Genomic DNA, 21,204 nt, shown 5'->3' with positions numbered 1-21,204 from the left:
AGTTAGGGCTCTGTAACCGCTCTGTATTTAAAAATGAGCTGCAGGACAGGTAGGCACCTCAGTAAAGCTACTGAGGTTATAGGTAGCCTGTGATCTATTTGGTTTGTTGCGCTAACACGCACTTCTATTTAAAGAAACAGTACACATTTATTTTTTATTTTCAAATAAAGAATTTTTACACCTTATCCTTATTTATTACATAAGATGAATCAAGAGGCTTTTCAAACCATTATTCCAGGTGAAGTTGCTGCTTGTCAGTTATGTTTTAATGCTCAAGTGGAACCCCCAGTTCCTTTTTGTTCCTCATGCATTGAGAGAACTTTGTTATAGAGATAAAATATTTGACCATGAGCCACCATTATCCCAGGCAAATGCTGTTCAGGTGTCTTCTGTTGCAGATATGCCGCAGTTTTCTCCTCAAGCGTCCCAACTTTTTCAGTCTCCACATACAGTTCCCTGTGTTTCCTCTTGCAATCCTGTAGAATTTTCTTCACAAGTCCTTGCTTCCCAGGTATCCCTTGCGGTATCTGAGGCCTTTTCAGCTTTTCCCATGTTGCAGTGAAGGCGTAAAAGGAAATTTAAGGAAACCGGTTTCTGATCAAGTTCTGGCTATCCAGAGTGTCCCTTCTCATAAGCACGAGGAAGAAGACATGTTGGTAGCATCTGAGGGGGGAATCTCAAACTCAGACAGTGTAATTCCTTCTTCTGATGCTGAAGTGGTATCCTTCAGATTTAAGCTAGAACACCTTCGCTTATTACTTAAGGAGGTTTTGGCTACTTTGACCGACTCAGACACAACTATCGTAGTCAATCCTAGAAAGTCTAGTAGATTGAACAAATACTTTGATGTTCCCTCCGCGGTGGAGGTTTTTCTGGTTCCTGACCGTGTTGCGGAGATTATTTCTCGAGAATGGGAAAGACCTGATATTCCATTTTCCCCATCTCCTATTTTTAAGAAGATGTTTCCTATAGCGAATTCTATTAAGGAGTCGTGGCAGACGGTTCCTAAGGTAGAAGGAGCGATCTCAACTTTGGCCAAGAGGACTACTATTCCCTTAGAGGATAGTTGTTCTTTTAAAGATCCAATGGATAAAAAATTGGAGGCTTTACTAAAAAAGATGTATGTCCACCAGGGTCTACAATGGCAACCTGCGGTGTGTTTCGCCACTGTTACCAGCGTTGTGGCTTACTGGTTTCATGCGTTGTCTGAATCTCTTCAAACGGATACCCCTTTTGATGAGATCCAGAACAGGATTAAGGCTCTCAAGTTAGCCAATTCCTTCATTACAGATGCTTCTTTACAGGTTATTAAACTGGGAGCCAAAATTTCTGGTTTTGCGGTCCTAGCCCGCAGGACCTTGTGGTTGAAGTTCTGGTCTGCTGGTGTTTCATCTAAATCTAAGCTCATGGCTATTCCTTACAAGGGTAAGACCTTGTTTGGACTTGGTTTGGCAGAAATTATCTCAGATATTACTGGAGGGAAGGGTTCTTTTCTTCCTCAAGATAAAAAGTTAAACAGATGGGACGTCAGAGTAATTTTCATTCCTTTCGTAACTTTCAAGGCAAGTCTTCCTCCCCTTCTTCCAAGCAAGATCAAGCCAAGCCATTCTGGAAGCCTAACCAGTCCTGGAATAAGGGAAAGCAATCTAAAAAGCCTTGAGCTGATTCCAAGTCAGCATGAAGGGTTGGCCCCCGATCTGGGAGCGGATCTTGTAGGGTGCAGACTCTCTCTTTTTTCCCAGGCTTGGGTGGGAACTCTGAGTTCCTTGGCCATGACAGTGGTGACCCGAATTATTCAGTGGGCGGAGACCCACAATTGCTGTCTTTCTGCGATCCACATCCCAGGAGTGGACAATTGGGAAGCGGATTTTCTGAGTAGACAGACTTTTCATCCCGGGGAGTGGGAACTTCATTCAGATGGGTTTGTCGGCAAGTACTCTAAAGGGTCAGATTTCAGCATTGTCTATTTTGTGCAATCGTTTTGTCAGGCCTTGGTTAGAATTTGGCCTGTGTTTAAACCTGTTACTCCTCCATGGAGTCTTTACCTTGTTCTTAAAGTTTTACAACAGGCTCCGTTTGAGCCTATGCATTCTTTAGATATTAAAATGTTATATTGAAAAGTTTTTTCTCTTGTTGCTATTTCCTCTGCTCGGAGAGTTTCAGAACTCTCTGCTTTACAGTGCGATTCCCCTTATCTTATATTTCACTCTGACAAGGTGGTTCTGCGTACTAAGTTTGGTTTCCTGCCCTAGGTTGTTTCGGTCAAGAATATTAATTAGGAAATCGTTGTACCTTCTTTGTGTCCTAATCCTTCTTCTCACAAAGAACGCTTGTTACATAATCTGGATGTTGTGTGAGCGCTAAAATTTTATTTGCAGGCAACTAAGGACTTTCGTCAGTCTTCTGCATTGTTTGTTCCCAAGGGTCAGAAAGCTACGGCTATTTCACTTTCACCCTTTGGCTGAAGAGCGTAATTCGCTTGGCATATGAGACTGCTGGACAGCAACCTCCTGAGAAAATCACAGCTCATTCCACAAGGGCTGTTTCTTCTTCCTGGGCCTTCAAAAATGAAGCTTCTGTGGAACAGATTTGCAAGGCTGCAACTTGGTCATCTTTTCACACTTTTTCCATATTCTATAAATTGGATACTTTTGCCTCGGCTGAGGCTTCTTTTGGGAGAAAGGTTCTTCAAGCAGTGGTGCCTTCTGTTTAGGTTCCTGTCTTGTCCCTCCCTTATCTGTGTCCTCTGGCTTGGGTATTGGTTCCCAACAGTTATTGATGATGATCCGTGGACTCACTGTGTCATTAGAAAGAAAACAAAATTTATGCTTACCTGATAAATTTCTTTCTTTCTTGACACAACCTGCCCTGTATTCAGACAGTTTCTTTTTATATAAACCTCAGGCACCTCTGCACCGTGTGTTACTTCCTTTCTCTCCTTTCCCTTTGGTCGAATAACTGGAAGATTGTGGGTAGGGGAGTGATATTTAACAGCTTTGCTGTGGTGCTCTTTGCCTCCTCCTGCTGGCCAGGAGTGATATTCCCAACAGTAATTGATGATGATTTCGTGTCAAGAAAGAAATACATTTATCAGGTAAACATAAATTTCGTTTTTAGAGATATTTCTAAGGTGGAAGCATCAGAAGTTAGCTAAGGACTTAATGTGGGGAGCAAAAGAAAGTTTAGAGTCCAGTATTGACCCAAAGGCAGCGGGCCTGAGGGATAGATGTGATGTCAGATTTGTCAAAAGTAAGTGAGATTTGGGGAATGTGGAGATTTATAGAAGGAGAAATTAGGAGCTCAGTTTTAGAGAGGTTCAGCATTAGGTAGTGAGAACTTATCCAGGATGACAAGAGTTAGCAGAGAAGAAGAAATGTCTACTGCAGAAAGATAAATTTGGGTGTATAAAGCATACAGATGATACTAAAACACACAGGACTTAAGAGCCTAGAGATGAAGTGTAGACTGAGAAAAGAAGGGAACCTAGAACTGAGCCTTGAGGTATCCCAACAGAGAAGGGTAGAGGCGAGGATTTAAGATTAGCTAGGGGGGCAGCATTTGCAGGGGGGAGAATTTGCAGGGAATTCTATCTAAGTGAACATCTTTTGGCCTCTAGTTATCAACGCGTCTACTTTACCTGCCTTCGCCGGCCCAATACGCTCGCCTACCGCCGCCGCCGCGGACCTGAATACATTCGCCAAAGTTATCAAAAAAGCTGTCAAAAAGCCGCGGACCAAGTACGGGGCGATGAGCAGCGGACTGTGATAGATATCACTCATCCGATCTCGCTGCTCTTCGGCTTTTTGACAGCTTTATTGACAAGCTGTCACTAAGCACCCACACTAACTACACTGTTCTACCCCCTATACCGGCGCCCCCGGAGCCCCCAGCAACTAAATAAAGTTAGTAACCCCTAAACCGCCGCTCCTAGACCCCGCCACAACTATAATAAATGTATTAACCCCTAAACCGCCACTCCCGGAGCCCACCGCCACCTACATTATACCTAGTAACCCCTATCCTGCCGCCACCTATAATAAAGTTATTAACCCCTATCCTGCCGATCCCGGACCCCGCCGCAACTAAATAAATAGTTTAACCCCTAAACCGCCGCTTCCGGACCCCGCCGCAACCTATATTAAACTTATTAACCCCTAATCTGCCCCCACTACACCGTCGCCACCTATAATAAATTTATTAACCCCTATCCTGCCCCCCCTATACCGCCGCAACCTATAATAAATGTATTAACCCCTATCCTGCCCCCCCTACACCGCCGCCACTATAATAAAATTATTAACCCCTAAACCTAAGTCTAACACTAACCCTAACACCCCCCCTAACTTAAATATTAATGAAATAAATCTAAATAATATTTCTCTTATTAACTAAATTAATCCTATTTAAAACTAAATACTTAACTTTAAAATAAACCCTAATATAGCTACAATATAAATAATAATTATATTGTATCTATCTTAGGATTTATTTTTATTTTACAGGCAACTTTCAATTTATTTTAACTAGGTACAATAGCTATTAAATAGTTATTAACTATTTAATAGCTATCTAGTTAAAGAGAAATTTACCTGTAAAATAAAAACTAACCTAAGTTTCAATTACACCTAACACTACACTATCATTAACTAAATTATTCCTATTTAAAACTAAATACCTGTAAAATAAACCCTAAGCTAGCTACAATGTAATTAATAATTACATTGTAGCTATTTTAGGATTTATATTTATTTTACAGGTAACTTTGTATTTATTTTAGCTAGTTAGAATAGTTATTAACTATTTAATAACTACCTAGCTAAAAGAAATACAAAATTACCTGTAAAATAAATCCTAACCTAAGTTACAATTAAACCTAACACTACACTATCATTAAATTAATTAAATAAATTAGCTACAAATAACTACAATTAAATTCAATTAAATAAACTAACTAAAGTACAAAAAATAAAAAAAGCTAAGTTACAGCCAACAGAATGCAAGCTCAATCTGATTGGCTGATTGGATCAGCCAATCGGATTGAACTTCAATCTGATTGGCTGATTCTATCAGCCAATCAGATTTTTCCTACCTTAATTCCTATTGGCTGATAGAATCCTATCAGCCAATCGGAATTGAAGGGACGCCATCTTGGATGACGTCCCTTAAAGGAACGTTCATTCGTCGTTAGTCGTCGGGAAGAAGAGGATGGCTCCGCATCGGCTTGTCTGAAGATGGCTCCGCTCCGGATGGATGAAGATTGAAGACGCCGCTTGGATGAAGACTTCAATCGGATGGAAGACCTCTTCAGCGCCGCCTGGATGTTGACTTCAATCGGATGGAAGACTTCTTCAGCGCCCCTTGGATGATGACTTCTGCCGCTCCGGATCTCCTCTTCGGTTCCATCGGTGGTCGGCTGGCTGAAGACGGCTCAAAGTAGGATGATCTTCAGGGGGGTAGTGTTAGGTTTATTTAAGGGGGGCTTGGTTTAGATTAGGGGTATGTGGGTGGTGGGTTTTAATGTTGGGGGGGGTTGTATTTTTCTTTTACAGGCAAAAGAGCTGTTTTCGTTGGGGCATGCCCCGCAAAAGGCCCTTTTAAGGGCTGGTAAGGTAATAAGAGCTGGTAACTTTTTAATGTAGAATAGGGTAGGGCATTTTTTTATTTTGGGGGGCTTTGTTATTTTATTAGGGGGCTTAGATTAGGTGTAAGTAGCTTAAAATTGTTAAAATATTTCTGAAATGTTTGTAAAAATTTTTTTTTTTTTTTTTTTGTAACTTAGCTTTTTTTTATTTTTGTACTTTAGTTAATTTAATTGAATTTAATTGTAGTTATTTGTAGCTAATTTATTTAATTAATTTAATGATAGTGTAGTGTTAGGTTTTATTGTAACTTAGGTTAGGATTTATTTTACAGGTAATTTTGTATTTCTTTTTGCTAGGTAGTTATTAAATAGTTAATAACTATTTAATAACTATTCTAACTAGCTAAAATAAATACAAAGTTACCTGTAAAATAAATATAAATCCTAAAATAGCTACAATGTAATTATTAATTACATTGTAGCTAGCTTAGGGTTTATTTTACAGGTAAGTATTTAGTTTTAAATAGGAATAATTTAGTTAATGGTAGTGTAGTGTTAGGTGTAATTAAAACAGGTTAGTTTTTATTTTACAAGTAAATTTCTCTTTATTTTAACTAGATAGCTATTAAATAGTTAATAACTATTTAATAGCTCTTGTACCTAGTTAAAATAAATTGAAAGTTGCCTGTAAAATAAAAATAAATCCTAAGATAGATACAATATAATTATTATTTATATTGTAGCTATATTAGGGTTTATTTTAAAGTTAAGTATTTAGTTTTAAATAGGATTAATTTAGTTAATAAGAGAAATATTATTTAGATTTATTTCATTAATATTTAAGTTAGGGGGGTGTTAGGGTTAGTGTTAGACTTAGGTTTAGGGGTTAATAATTTTATTATAGGTGGCGGCGGTGTAGGGGGGGCAGGATAGGGGTTACTAGGTATAATGTAGGTGGCGGCGGGGTCCGGGAGCGGCGGTTTAGGGGTTAACATATTTATTATAGTGGCGGTTTAGGGGTTAAACAGTTTATTAGCGTGGCGGTGGGCTCCGGGAGCGGCAGTTTAGGGGGTAATACATTTATTTAGTTGCGGCGGTGTAGGGGGGGCAGATTAGGGGTGTTTAGACTCAGGGTACATGTTAGGGTGTTAGGTGCAGACATCTCCCATAGGAATCAATGGGATGTCTGGCAGCAGCGAACATGAACTTTCGCTATGGTCAGACTCCCATTGATTCCTATGGGATCCGCCGCCTCCAGGGCGGCGGATTGAAAACCTGGTACGCTGGGCCGGAAAAGTGCCGAGCGTACCTGCTAGTTTTTTGATAACGCCCAAAAGTAGTCAGTGGCGAACTTGCGTGCGGAATATCTGTAGTGACGTAAGAATGGATCTGTGTCGGACTGAGTCCGGCGGATCGAAGCTTACGTCACTAAATTCTACTTTTGCCGGTGTCTAGGGCTTGATAACTAAGGCGAATCAGCCTCGCCTCAAATACGCTGCGGAATTCCAGCGTATTTGAGGTTGACGGCTTGATAACTAGAGGCCTTTAAGTGATAAGAATTGTTCAAGAATTACACAGAATATTTGAGTACTACTCACTTGCTACTTACTAAGCCTAACATCTGCTGAAACTAACCATGCTCTTTCTCATTTACCCACTCAAATCACTGTCTCTTCTGGGGTAATTTTTAAATCTGTTTTGGTACATGTTTTTCACCCTCTGCAATCATCGTCTTTTTATCTTTTAAAATCCTGTTCACAGCATGTGCAATTCTTTAATCTGCTAATTTTGCTAAATTGATTAACCCCCCACTCAATGTGGTTTACTTGTATTCATCCCTCTAATCTTGGTCTAAATTGTACTTTTTTTCACCTGGGCAGCGCTTATCTTTCTAACTGAACACATATTTTAAGTGATAGCACATAGAATTATACAAGAATTTAACAATATTTGAAGAAGATTTTAACTACCTCTGAGGCAAGTAAATATATTTTCTTTGTTATCACAGTTTTCTGCATTTACTGTTCTGATACATTTTCTATTTTACTTTTCCTTCACAGTTAGACTTTTATAGGATATTGGTTGTTGGATTACAATCACTGACTTTGTTCTCTTTTTTTCCTTTTTTTTTTTTTTGGATCACTGACTTTGTACTCTTTTTTTCATTTTCTGCGCAACATTTTTTCAATTTTTCCTTTGCAATTTTTTTTTTATTTTTTATTTTTCAAATTTTTTCATTTTTGAATAAGCAAGTTGACACTGTTTGTTTTCTTTATATTTGCAATCAAAAAGGATCATTTTTCACCCTCTTTTGACCACTCTTATAATTTTGTACACATTATCACAACTAACACTGGTACACAATATCTCTTACGGTATCCTCTTCCTAGTCGATATCAGCAATCCATACATTTGACTTTATTGTATTTATTTTTTAAATCCACACTTTGGATTGATTTCTTTTAGACATTGTTTGAATTTTAATTTTCTTATATTTTCATTGGAGGTTCTATCTTTGCCTCTACATCAATTCATTATTCAGTGTTTTTATATAGATATATTCAATATTCAATTTGTACAAGAGTGGATCCACATCTTATTGTTTTTATTGTCATTTATTACCACTGTACTCATCGTGGCATGTTTTATTCTTGTGTAAATTGCTAGATCTACAATTAAAATATTTATAAACACAAACTCTATACATTGTACAACATTTAGCCCATTTTGAGGTGCTCTGAACATATTTATTTTTCTTAGTATATCTTCTAAGCTAGATAGTTAGCTCACTGTTCAGAGCTATAGGTGTCCGTCTTTGGCGCTATACCCCATTGAAATTCTTTTCCTTCATGAGTACTTTACAGACAGGGTCACTCATTCATACCTGTCATTTATCATCCCCCCTGAGTCACCCACCCTTTTCATTGACCACTTTGCTTCATTGCTACCTTACTTCCTATCCTGTGACTCACCTGCCCTCATTCTTTGGGACTTCAATATTCCTATTGATAACCCTAGCACTCCTGTAGTTTTAAAGCTCCTGGAGCTCAAATCATCATTTGACCTCTCACATTGGACTAATTCCCCAACTCACAAAGATGACCATTCAAAAGACCTAATCTTCAGGCACCACTGCTCTGTTTCTCAGTTTACTAACTACCCACTCCCACTTTCTGACCACCATTTCTTGAAATGCACACCCACCACCTAACCATTCAAATATAAATTTACACACCATAAACGCATAACTACTCTCTCACACTTTAGGTCTTTTGAATCTCCCTGCAATCTCCTCCCTTTCCTTTCCTGAGGAATCTATTTCCCTGTATAATTCCATTCTGACCTCCGCCCTTTACAAAATAGTAGCTTGCACCCCACGGAAGCACCCCCAAACCATGGCATGCACATCTGACATGTTACTTGCAGAAATGCACCCGAACTGGTGAACGGCACTGGAGGAAATCTTGCTCCTCTGCCGACTTCTTGCATTACAAATTTATACTGCACTCCTACTCCTCCACTCTCAACTTCTCCAAGCAAAACTACTTTTCAACTTTCATTTCATCTATGTCAGCACTTGACAATCTCGGGTGCCAATTCACTACTGGTGCCCTAATATTACACCATGGCGCCCTGCTGGCTGAAGGTAACACGCTAGGAGAGGTACTAAGAGTCAGGAGTGGCAGCGGATTTGGGTTTAAAAAGTTAGTTCTGCTCACATTGCACTTACAGGAGTATAATCTATTTCTGTATATAAGATGTGATAATGTGATGTGTAAGTAACATTATTGATATTGACTATTAAAGAAAGTTTATTTGGCTCTAAAATTCACTTTCATTAATATATATCAACATTAAGGGCTAGATTAAGGGTGGAGTGATATCTTGCACTCCTGCTCTCTTTTTACACAGTGCGTTAATCGGACATTCAATATTCATATTTCACATTCCAATGTTCTTCACATAGTACATATTCTGCTATTTATTCTTAAATAATTATTGATATATATATAGATATATACATACATATATATATATATATGATTATATATATATATATATATATATATATATACACATATTAAAACATGTATATGTACTGTATGTATCTCTATGTTAAAGCCCTTTGCATTCCTTTTTGCAGTTCTGAGACCTCATATCTTTGAGCCCTCATAAATGTTAATAACATTGAACCTTAGCAATATCCCAATGTGCGTTAAATTTAATTGCGCTCAAGTGAACACGTTTACTTTCAACCTGTAATATGTGCTCTACTTCTGATATGCGCAAAGACCTGCAATAAACCCCTTTCTGCTCACGGCAACAGTTAAAGCGCCACTCCTAATCTAGCCCTTAATTGAGTGTGATAAACATACAATTTGTTTTAGGTAACAAAATATAGACACGCAATCTGTAGGATTTGATGTTATGAAAATAAAAAATATATATATTTCACATGCTTTCATTGGGGTCAAAAGACGAGGAATCTTCCCATTTGCCTGTGCATAATTTAAAATGCAGTTTAAAAATAAAAGGCAAGCCTTTTAAAAAAAACTTCACAAAAAAGTGTGCATTTATTTATTTAAAACAAAGCAAAATATGCTAAAGATAGTTTATTATGGCGTAAAAATAAAAGATGACAAAACAAAATACATACACCGTGGATGCCTGAAAAATACCTGGCTCCTAGATTTTTAGCATACTTGTCAAGCATTGATATATGTTCTACAATTCTAAGCTACTTTTCTTATCTTTTCATACCCTCCTGTGCCCTCTCTCTCCTCCAATCAACTTTCCCAAATGATCCTTTTGGATCCCATTACAAAGCAATATCAATTATGGTGGATAGATAACCAGTCAATTTCTTTGAGGACATCATTTGTCTGTCTAACATGGACAATAATTACAACAGACACAAGTCTCACAGGTTGCGGTGCAGTATGGGTGTCAAGGAGAGCACAGGAGGCAAGATTATCAATAAATGTAACTAAACTCCATGTAATCTTCAGGACTGTTGAGAGATGGTCTCTTCTGAAAGATGAAACTTATCTGTGCTTTCAGTAAGACTATCACAGCTGTGTCTTATATTAATCATCAAAGGGAACACACAGTTCCCTAAAAATGATTGAGGCCACTCGGATTCTAAATTGGGCAAAAAAGAATTTCTGCATATTTTTTGCAATTGATATGCCAACAATATGTGGACCTCTGGGAAGCAGATTATGTAAGTCTACAAAACCTTTACCCAGGAGAATGGTCTCTTTATTTGGATGTCTCCAAACAGATTGTAGAGAAGTGGGTTCTTCCAGATATAAACCTGATGGCTCCTTGTTTAAACAAAAAGCTTCCTAGACAATCTGTGAGATCCTCAAGGATCCTCAGGTGTAGTTTGTAGATGCTCTAGTAGCTCCTTGGTCTTTTTGTCTGGTATAAATCTTTCCACCAACTTTTCTGCTTCCAACAGTGATAGCTTGAATCAAGCAAGATTTAATGTCAGTAATTCTCATTGCTCCAGCTTTGCCACACAGAACTTGGTTTGTGGACCTAGTCCAGATGTCCAGCTCTCCTCAATGATCTCCTCCTCTACGTTACAACCTTCTGTCCCAAGGTCCATTTTATCTTCTCAAGATCTTGAGTCTCTGAACTTGATGGCTTGCAGATTGAATGCATAATTTTAAAACAGGTTTTTCTAGTGCTGTTGTAAATATCTTGATCCAGGCCAGGAAGCCTGTCACGAGGAAGATCTATCACAAAGTATGGAAGGTTTTTCTTTCCTGATGTGAAACAAGGTTTTAATTGGCATTCTTTCAGGATTCCTTGAAATCTTCAAAATTTAGATAAGGGTTTATCTGCAAGCTCTTTAAAGGGTCAAATTACGGCTCTCTTGGTTTTTTAACCACTAGAAAATGGCAAGACCTTCTGAAATTCAAAGTTTTGTTCAGGCTTTAGTCAAGTTGAAACTAGACATTAAACCTATTTCTCCCCCTGGGAACCTTAATTTGGTTTTAAAAGTTTTACAAGTCTCTCCATTTGAACCTATGCATGCTTTAGAAATGCAGCTTCTGTCTTGGAAGGTCCTGTTTCTTTAAGCATTTTCTTCTGCCAGAAGAGTTTCTCAATTATCTGCTATTTCTTGTGAGCCTCCTTTTCTGGTTTTCCACCAGGATAAAGGTGTTTAAGGACTAAATTTGATTTTTTGAAATGTCATCCTTACATACCTTTACTAAATTCTACAACTTTTATGTTTTTGCTTCTTCTGAAGCGGCTTTTGGTAAAAAAAAGTTATCCGGGTAGCAGTGTCTGGAAATGAGGTGTTTGACTTATTAAAAAAACAAAAACAAAGTATCCCGCCCAAATTAGTAATAGACTTATGAACTTACCAAAAAAAAAGGTCCAAGAGTCTTTTAAAAAATCCACTTTATTAGCATCTTATCACTGAAAATCCTGATCACTTCCCCAGAATGCACATGGCTAGACCATTGTTCATTTCTACAAGATCTTCAAGACACATTAGTATACATTTTTTTTCATAGTGTTACATGCACAGTATCTCTTTAATATAAACATAACCTAAAACCAGATTAATGCAAACCAATAAATCAGTTTGCTCAAGGTTTATTGGTATAATACTTCGCACTGGTATACAAAAATCTTCCTATAATCTTAAATGAGGTAGAAATATTGTTTTCAAGGAATCCTATATTTCCTGCCAGATATAAATTAATACCTAGGCAAACTAGGGCCTATTCAGATATCAATGAAGAAATAGGTTTGTCATACACTATATACTGTATCTGGAAGCATTCCATTAAAAAATGTAAATAAATTAATAAGATACAATACACACACCCTGAGCCTGGTTATGTATGGACTATTTGCGAGAAGTAAACTTTTAACATAAACAAAACAAAAACAAAGTCTTGCTGCACAGCCCTTACTAAACAGAATTAAGCAGTCCTAACTGTCGTTGGGTGGCTGTTCCACACTTACTACAAAATGTCAAAGCAGAATAACAACTTTACAGACCTAGAACCTTTAGACAGCAGCTCAGCATCTGCATGTTTCTGTCTCACAGGTTCTCTCTAACTGCCCCAGCACACATTATTTAACATGTGCTAATAGCCATTTGTTAGCTGCAGGTGAGTGATAATTAGATTGTGGGGAAAACCTGGACTGGATTCTTCACCTGCAGTTGTTTGCCACATCCAAACTGTGGAGTAGATAACTAGCCCATAATACACAACTGAATAGTACATTTTTAATACCACCAAGAATATTGCATAATTTGTGGGTAAACATATACACAATTTCTTGTACTCACATATCTTATCCCATCTCAGACCCACTGGGATAAGCAACCTTATCAAAAAGTGTTTGCATTCTGGAAAGACTACTAGCATTTCCCTGCGTAATCCCTGCTCTGTGTTTAAAAAAAAAAAAATATATGGTTGCCAATTTAGGAACCAACGGGTAACTATTACTTTTCTCTTTATTCTCCCTCACCAAGGTAAGTCTCTTACAGATAACAATTAAAGGGGCATGAAACCCATTTTTTTTCTTTCATGATTTAGAAAGAGCATACAATTTTAAACAACTTTCCAATTTACGTCTTTTATCTAATTTGCTTCATTCTTGATATCCTTTGTTGGAAAGCATATCTTAATAAGCTCAGTAGTTGCTGATTAGTGGCTGCACATAGATGCCTCATGTGATTGGCTCACCCATGTGCATTTCTATTTCTTCAACAAAGGATACCTAAAAGATAGATAATAACATTATATTGGAATGTTGTTTAAAATTGTATTCTCTACCTGAATTATGAAAGAAACATTTTTGGTTTCATGTCACTTTAAGGTTGTCACACTATTGAATACCTTATTTCATGAGGATCAAGCTTTCTAATAAAATACAAGATAAGGTGCTCTTTCACTTGTGTCAGGATATCTGTGAGTGTTATTAAATTATATCTATATCTATATATATATCTATATATATCTATATATATATATATATATATATATATATATATATATATATATATATATATATATATATTTTATACATGATAAAAACAAGAATTCATTTTATTTGTGAAACTGTTTGTGAGGCAGCCCCCTCTTGTTCTGAAACACAGATGTGTAGAACAAAAGAAATAGACACTTGTAAAACTCAAGATATCACTTTAACAGAAGATCCCTCTTCTATGTAATAAAAATGTTTAGGTAATGACCTCATGTGGAGATATACAGACATCATTTCTGAGATGGGCCTTTGAGGCTTAAGTGTATGCAGAGAAGAACCTATTTTTACAGAGGGAAATGACAGTTTATAATGAGGTGTTAATTGCCCCTGAAACTCAGATACACATAGGCGTCTGGGCTCATGTTACAGCTAACATATGGGACGTTGAAAGCCTAAGAATCAAGATTTCAAAATATCTTGTCCTATGTACTTTTGATAACAAAGTATCTACATAGTTCTTAAATAAATTAATGTATACCTAGAGAGTCATATAAATGATTTGTCTATAATTTTCAAGTCTATTTAAAATACTCAAATGGCATATGTGTATGAACCTGGGAGATGTGTCTAGCGCATAAGATACCTTTAAATCTAAAGTGAATATGTAACTGTCTATTTTAAGTGTTTAACCAACTTACTTCAGAATAACAACATTGTTTCTTTCATTTCAGACCGAGGAGAAAACAGTAAATTGTCCCATTAATTATATATAAATTGTGTTTTTCATGCACTCAAAATAACACTATCAAGAGATGTACAAAGATGTGGGCTATATTTATATTGAAAATGAATGAGACTCCAATAAGCATATTTTAACATAGAATTGATAATATACTCGTGTTTGATCTCAAAATGTACATTTTAAATTATATTAAATGGAATATATATGTTGAACAGATAAGTTTATTAATACAAGAAATTATAGTTTATTAAATAAACATTTTAAGGTGAGATATTTAAACTGCAGCAATAATTCATGGTGAGACTGCATTCTGGTTATCTGCTGCCACCAATAGTTCAGAAATGGTATGACAGCCAAACAAATTGACTATTAGAACATATGCAAATCCAAATAAGACAATCAGGGAGGCTTCTCCCAAATAACCAATCAATGCTCAGCTCCGTTAAGGGTGAATCATGGACAAGCTTCTGTAAGGGCCTATCAAAATCTTGTGGGAATGATTAAAGAAAAGAAGGGGTTATATCTTTGATAAATGCCCACACACAGTAGACAAATGACACCCAGACTCAAAGAAGCATAAAGTTTTGGAGAGGAAAATACACAGGCTTTGTGCCAAGTATATTCTCTGCCATTTTGGGACACTTTCTTGAATAAAGGAAGATAACAGTTTTGAGGCCTGTACCTTGTTGCTATAGTTAAATTGCAGCTAATGATTTAAAGAACATATTTGGTGTTTTAAGTTATATCCATAGTCCTGTGTAGTTTTAAATAGTCACAAATGCTAAATAATTGTATTTGCTAGATAAAGGTATTTTGTATTTCATATCACTAAGTCAGGCTTTTTATTGCTATATTTATATTTTAGAATTTGCCTTATTGTAGCTAAATAAGAGGTTATTTCAGCTCAGATAAATTGGCATATCAATTGGATGTTAAAGGACCAGTCAACACATTAGATTTGCATAATCAACAAATGCAAGATAACAAGACCATGCAATAGCACTTAGTCTTAACTTCAAATGAGTAGTAGATTTTTTTATAACAAATGTCAAAGTTATGTATATTTCCACACCCCTTGTACCATGTGATAGCAATCAGCCAATCACAAATGCATATACGTATAGTCTGTGAATTCTTGCACATGCTCAGTAGGATCTGGTGACTCAAAAAGTGTAAATATAAAAGACTGTGCACATTTTTTTAATGGAAGTATATTGGAAAGTTGTTTAAAAGTACATGCTGTATCTAAATCATGAAAATGTAATTTAACCTGAGTGTCCCTTTAAAGTATCTTGGTATATTGTTTATCTAAACACTGTAAAGTTAGCGGTCCATATTCTGGTATTTTATTGGGGTATTTTAATGTTATTCATTGTGAGTAAGGTTAATTTTAAAGGTATATTTTTATGATCTGTTGTATAGAATATTGCAACGGAATAAGCATGCATAGTTGATTCATAAGCTAGTCTCTACTTAATATATTTCAATGTGTTTATAAATTTAACTAATCTCAAGAATTTAGGAATAAATATTAATTTCAATTCTTCCATATATATATTTAAATTGGTGGTTATTTTAAAGAATAATATAAATAAATTATATTTATAACCTGGTATATACTGACATATTATCTGGAGGCACTGCTAGAAGATTATTATATTTATCATATTGTGCTCGTATTATGAGTTGAAAGTAAATTTATCTCACGGCAACCCGATTATCGAAAAAATCTGAAGTTTATGTATTACCCCATAGAAGTCAATAGAGACAAAAAAGTAAGACAAAAACCCTAACACTCCACACTCGCCCAAACTTGATCGCATATTCTCATTTGCGCTAAACCAACATGAAAATAGGAATATTTTTAAATTCCAATGTTCTTTACTTAATAGAATATGTTCTATTTATTCATAAATACATATCTCTATATCTGATGGTATTTTTGTACAATATATATCTATATGGAAAAGAGTGTGTGTATGGGCCTCTCTTAAGTGGAATATATGAATAAAAAAGTGTATGGGGTTGCGATTCCCCTATCCCAAAACACTTATTTCTAGGAACCTCAATCACTATGAGGTAAGTGGTCACCAAAAAATATCTGGCCTCCGTAATTGGCTGCGATATCCAAACTCCCCAAATGATCAGTCAGGAGTGTCGAGGTGAATCGATCAGCTGTGTTTCGCAAGAGATGCTGACCTCCCACTGTATATCTTGGCTCAGATAAGACTCCAATTGCATGTGAATGGAAAAAGACAAACGCCTTGATGTGCTCCGCAGCTCTCACTGCCAGCAGCATGCAGAGATAATGGTAGAGGAAAAAGTTGCAAGTGCTCGTGAACTGGTTACTAAGGTAACAAAAAGCCTGACTGGGTAGGTGCTCGTGAACGCTTTAACTACTGGCGTCTGGCACCACTTTAGTTGTTCTCAGGTCCCAAGCACAGGAATGAGCCCAAACAGTTCCTCTCAACTCAATCTGCTATGTTATACACAGACATCAGACACGTTCTTTTCTATCTACGAATTTCAGGACGTTGCAGATATGTAACATTCAGTACAGCGTCTGTAGAATCGCAGTATACAGAGTGTAATACTATTAATGAGAACAGCTAACTCATGGACCTCATAGAAGCAAACACCGCTATTACTCTTCCACTCCGTGCACTGCGCATGAATCCAATGAAAAGTTGACTGTTGTTGTCCCGAAACGTCACTAAATTAAACTTGTTTGCCACAGTTGCAGATAGATCAGTGAGTGCTTCTTCTTTGCATTTTTTACAATTACCTTCAAAGCACCCTGACAGTTGCTATCGTTGGTGAGAGTGCACATACACCAATTGCTGTATGTATATATATATATATATATATATAAGAATATCTATTTACAAATACATAGAACCTATTTTGCTATGTGCAGAACATTGGAATGCGAAATATTTACAGTAAATACATAGTTTAAGCCTTTATTAAAAATTCATATTACATAAATATGGGTTTACATGTTTTCATCTACTTAACGGCAAAGGGCTTCAATGCACTTTTATATATATATATATATATATATATATATATATATATATATATATATATATATATATATATATATATATGTATTTATTTGTAAATACATATATACACATATAAATGCATATGTACATATATATAAACATGTATATATATATATACAGTGTATATATATATATTTATACACATACATATCCATTTTTAGACATGTAAATGTATATCTCAATGCTAAAGCTCTTTGCCTGCTTTTTTTCTAACAAAGATTTCATATCTTTGAGCCCTTATAACTTTTGTGTGCAATATTTATTTTTAATCATTTTTATTAGATGGTGTTGTTATGAGTATAACTATACTTAGTGATATGTTTTGAGATATATATATATATATAGTGATGTGTTTTGAGCAACTTTTATGTTTTGCGAAACAGTTAACCAGAGCTCTGAAGTCACGGTAATCATTCTAGCATAAATCCATTGCGTTTACTTTCAACTCGTAATACGAGCGATAAGCCTTATGAGTGCAAACCCTCATAATATACCCCTTATCACGCAGGCATAAATGTTTGCGCTCCACTCATAATCTAGCCCTAAACCAAGAAAAGCTCTTAGTTAAGGGCCTTGGCCACTTTTGTATGGCTTTAATTTTAGCAAGCTGGAGTTCCACCATTACCCTACCAGTGGAATAACCCAATAGTACATTTACTTGGGTTAGCTATTAAACCAACATTTTGTATTGAATTCATAACAGCTTCTACTTTTGGAAGATGGGATTCCCAATCCTCACTGTGTATTAGATCATCATCTAAGTATGCCGCTGCATGCTGTGCATGTGGCTTTAATATTCTGTCCATTATACTTTCGATTGTGCCTCATGTAAGTCAAGGTAAGACTGTATTGAAATAGAACATCAGGTGTGATATTGCTGAGAAAACACCAATCCAACTAAAACCTTCTGAGAATTCTTTTACTTGCCTTTTCAATCCATAGATAGCTCTCAAAAACAAAATGTATGCTTATCTGATAAATTTATTTCCGGTCATAGAGAGTCCATGATGTCATTCCAATTACTAGTGGGATATTCAACTCCTGGCCAGCAGGATGAGGCAAAGAGCACCCCAGCAAAGCTGTTAAGTGTATCTTCCCTTACCAATAATCCCCAGTCATTCAGCCAAAGGAAAATGGAAAGAGAAGAAACACAAAGGTGAAAAAGTGCCTGAGGTTTACTCAAAAAAACTACCGAATTATAAATAAAAAGAGGGCGGATCGTGGACTCTCCATGTCCGGAAAGAAAGAAATTTATCAGGTAAGCATGAATTTTGTTTTCTTTCTTATGACATGGAGAGTCCACAATGTAATTCCAATTACTAGTGGGAACCAATACCCAAGCTAGAGGACATGGAGGGAGAAAAAGGCAGGAGGCCCTAAAGAGAAGGCATCACTGCTTGAAGAACCTTTTTCCCAAAAGAAGCCTTAGCCGAGGCAAAAGTATCAAAGTGTAGAATTTGGAAAAAAAAGTATGCATAGAGGACCATGTAGCCGCCTTGCAAAATTGTTCCACAGAAGTTTCATTTTTGAAAGCCCAAGAAGAGTAGACAGCCCTAGTGGAATGAGCCGTAATTCTTTCAGGAAGCTGCTGTCCAGCAGTCTCATAAGCCAAAGGAATCAAACTTCTCAACCAAAGAGACAGAGTAGTAGAAGTGGCCTTCTGACCCTTACGTTTTCCAGAGAAAACAACAAACAGGACAGAAGATTGCTGAAAATCTTTAGTAGCTTGTAAGTAAAATGTTAGAGCTTGCACAACATCCAAGTTATGCAAAAGACGTTCCTTATGAGAAGAAGGATTAGGACAAAAAGAAGGAACAACAATTTCCTGATTAATGTTTTGATCCAACACCACCTTAGGGAGAAAACCCAATTTGGTACGAAGGACCACCTTATCAGCATGAAAAATAAGGTACGTTGAATCACACTGCAGAGCTGAAAGCTCAGACACTCTGCGAGCAGAAGAAATAGCAAGAAGAAACAAAACCTTCCAAGATAAAAAATTTATATCAACAACATGTGTCGGCTCAAACGGAGCCTGCTGCAAAACTTTAAGAACTAGATTAAGGCTCCACGGGGGAGCAACAGGTTTAAACACAGGCCTGATTCTAACCAGGACCTGAACAAAGGCTTGAACATGTGGTAAGTCTGCCAGATGTTTGTGCAAAAGGATAGATAGAGCAGAAATCTGACCCTTTAGAGTACTGACCGATAAACCCTTCTCCAGGCCTTCCTGAAGAAAAGACAAAATCCGGGGAATCCTCACCTGGCTCCAGGAGAACCCTTTAGATTCACACCAATAAAGATATTTACACCATACCTTATGGTAAATCTTGCGAGTAACAGGTTTGCGAGCCTGGCACATAGTTTCAATGACCGCTTCAGAAAAACCACGTCTAGACAGAACTAGGCGTTCAATCTCCAAGCAGTCAGCTTCAGAGAATCTAGTTTTGGATGGAGAAAAGGACCCTGAATGAGAAGGAGGTAGAGATGACATCCATACCAGATCCACAATCCAGATCCTGCGAGGCCATGCAGGAGCTATTAGGATCACAGATGCTCTCTCCTATTTGATACGAGCAATGACTTGTGGAAGGAGAGCAAACAGAGGAAACAGATATGCCAGAGAGAACCTCCAAGGAACTGCTAGAACATCTATCAGAACGGCCTGAAGATCTCTTGACCTTGAACCGTACTTTGGAACCTTGGCGTTTTAGCAGGATACCATCAGATCCAACTCTGGAACTCCCCACCTGAGAGTTATCTGAGAAAACATTCCGGATGGAGAGCCCACTCCCCGGGATGAAAGGTCTGTCTGCTCAGAAAATCTGCCTCCCAGTTTTCCACACCTAGAATGTGGATGGCAGATAGAAGACAACTGTGAGCTTCCACCCACTGCAGAATGTCACCTCCTTCATGGTAAATGAACTCCCGAGTCCCTCCCTGGTGGTTGATGTAAGCCACTGAGGTGATGTTGTCCGATTGTAATCTGATAAACCGGACTAAAGACAGTTGTGGCCACACTGCTAGGGCATTAAAGATAGCTCTCAACTCCAAGATGTTTATGGGAAGAGAGGACTCTTCCTGAGACCATAGGCCCTGAGCCTTCAGAGACCCCCAAACAGCTCAACCAGCCTGACAGGCTGGCATCCGTAGTCACAATCTCCCAGGAAGGTCTCAGGAAGCAAGTGCCTCGAGACAGATGCTCCTGGGACATCTACCACGATAGAGAGTCTCTTATTAGGGGGTCCAGATTTATCCTTTGTGACAAATTTAAATGATCTCCATTCCATTGACGGAGCATGCAAAGCTGTAGCGGTCGCAGATGGAACCGAGCAAAAGGTACGATGTCCATGGATGCCACCATTAGACCAATCACCTCCATGCATTGAGCCATTGATGGATGAAAAGCAGACTGGAGAGAAAGGCAGGAAGCAAGAAGTTTGGATTTTCTGACCTCCGTCAGGAAAATATTCATAGAAATGGAATCTATTATTGTCCTTAGGAATCACACTTTTGTAGATGGAATTAGAGAACTCTTTTCCAAATTCACCTTCCACCCGTAAGAACGTAGAAAAGATAACAGCATCTCTGTATGAGATTGGGCTAGTGGAAAAGATGGCGCCTGAACCAAGATGTCGTCTAGATAAGGCGCACAGCAATTCCCTGGGATCTGATCACTGCCAATAGCGCCCCCAGAACCTTCGTGAATATTCTGGGAGCCTTGGCCAGACCAAAAGGAAGTGCAACAAACTGGAAATGTTTGTCCAGAAATGCAAACCTCAGAAACTGGTGATGTTCCCTGTCAATAGGAACATGAAGGTATGCATCCTTTAAGTCTATGGTCGTCATAA

The sequence above is a fragment of the Bombina bombina genome, chromosome 1 (genome assembly GCF_027579735.1).
Source record: "Bombina bombina isolate aBomBom1 chromosome 1, aBomBom1.pri, whole genome shotgun sequence".
Taxonomy (NCBI): Eukaryota; Metazoa; Chordata; class Amphibia; order Anura; family Bombinatoridae; genus Bombina; species Bombina bombina.
This window is presented reverse-complemented; position numbering follows the sequence as displayed.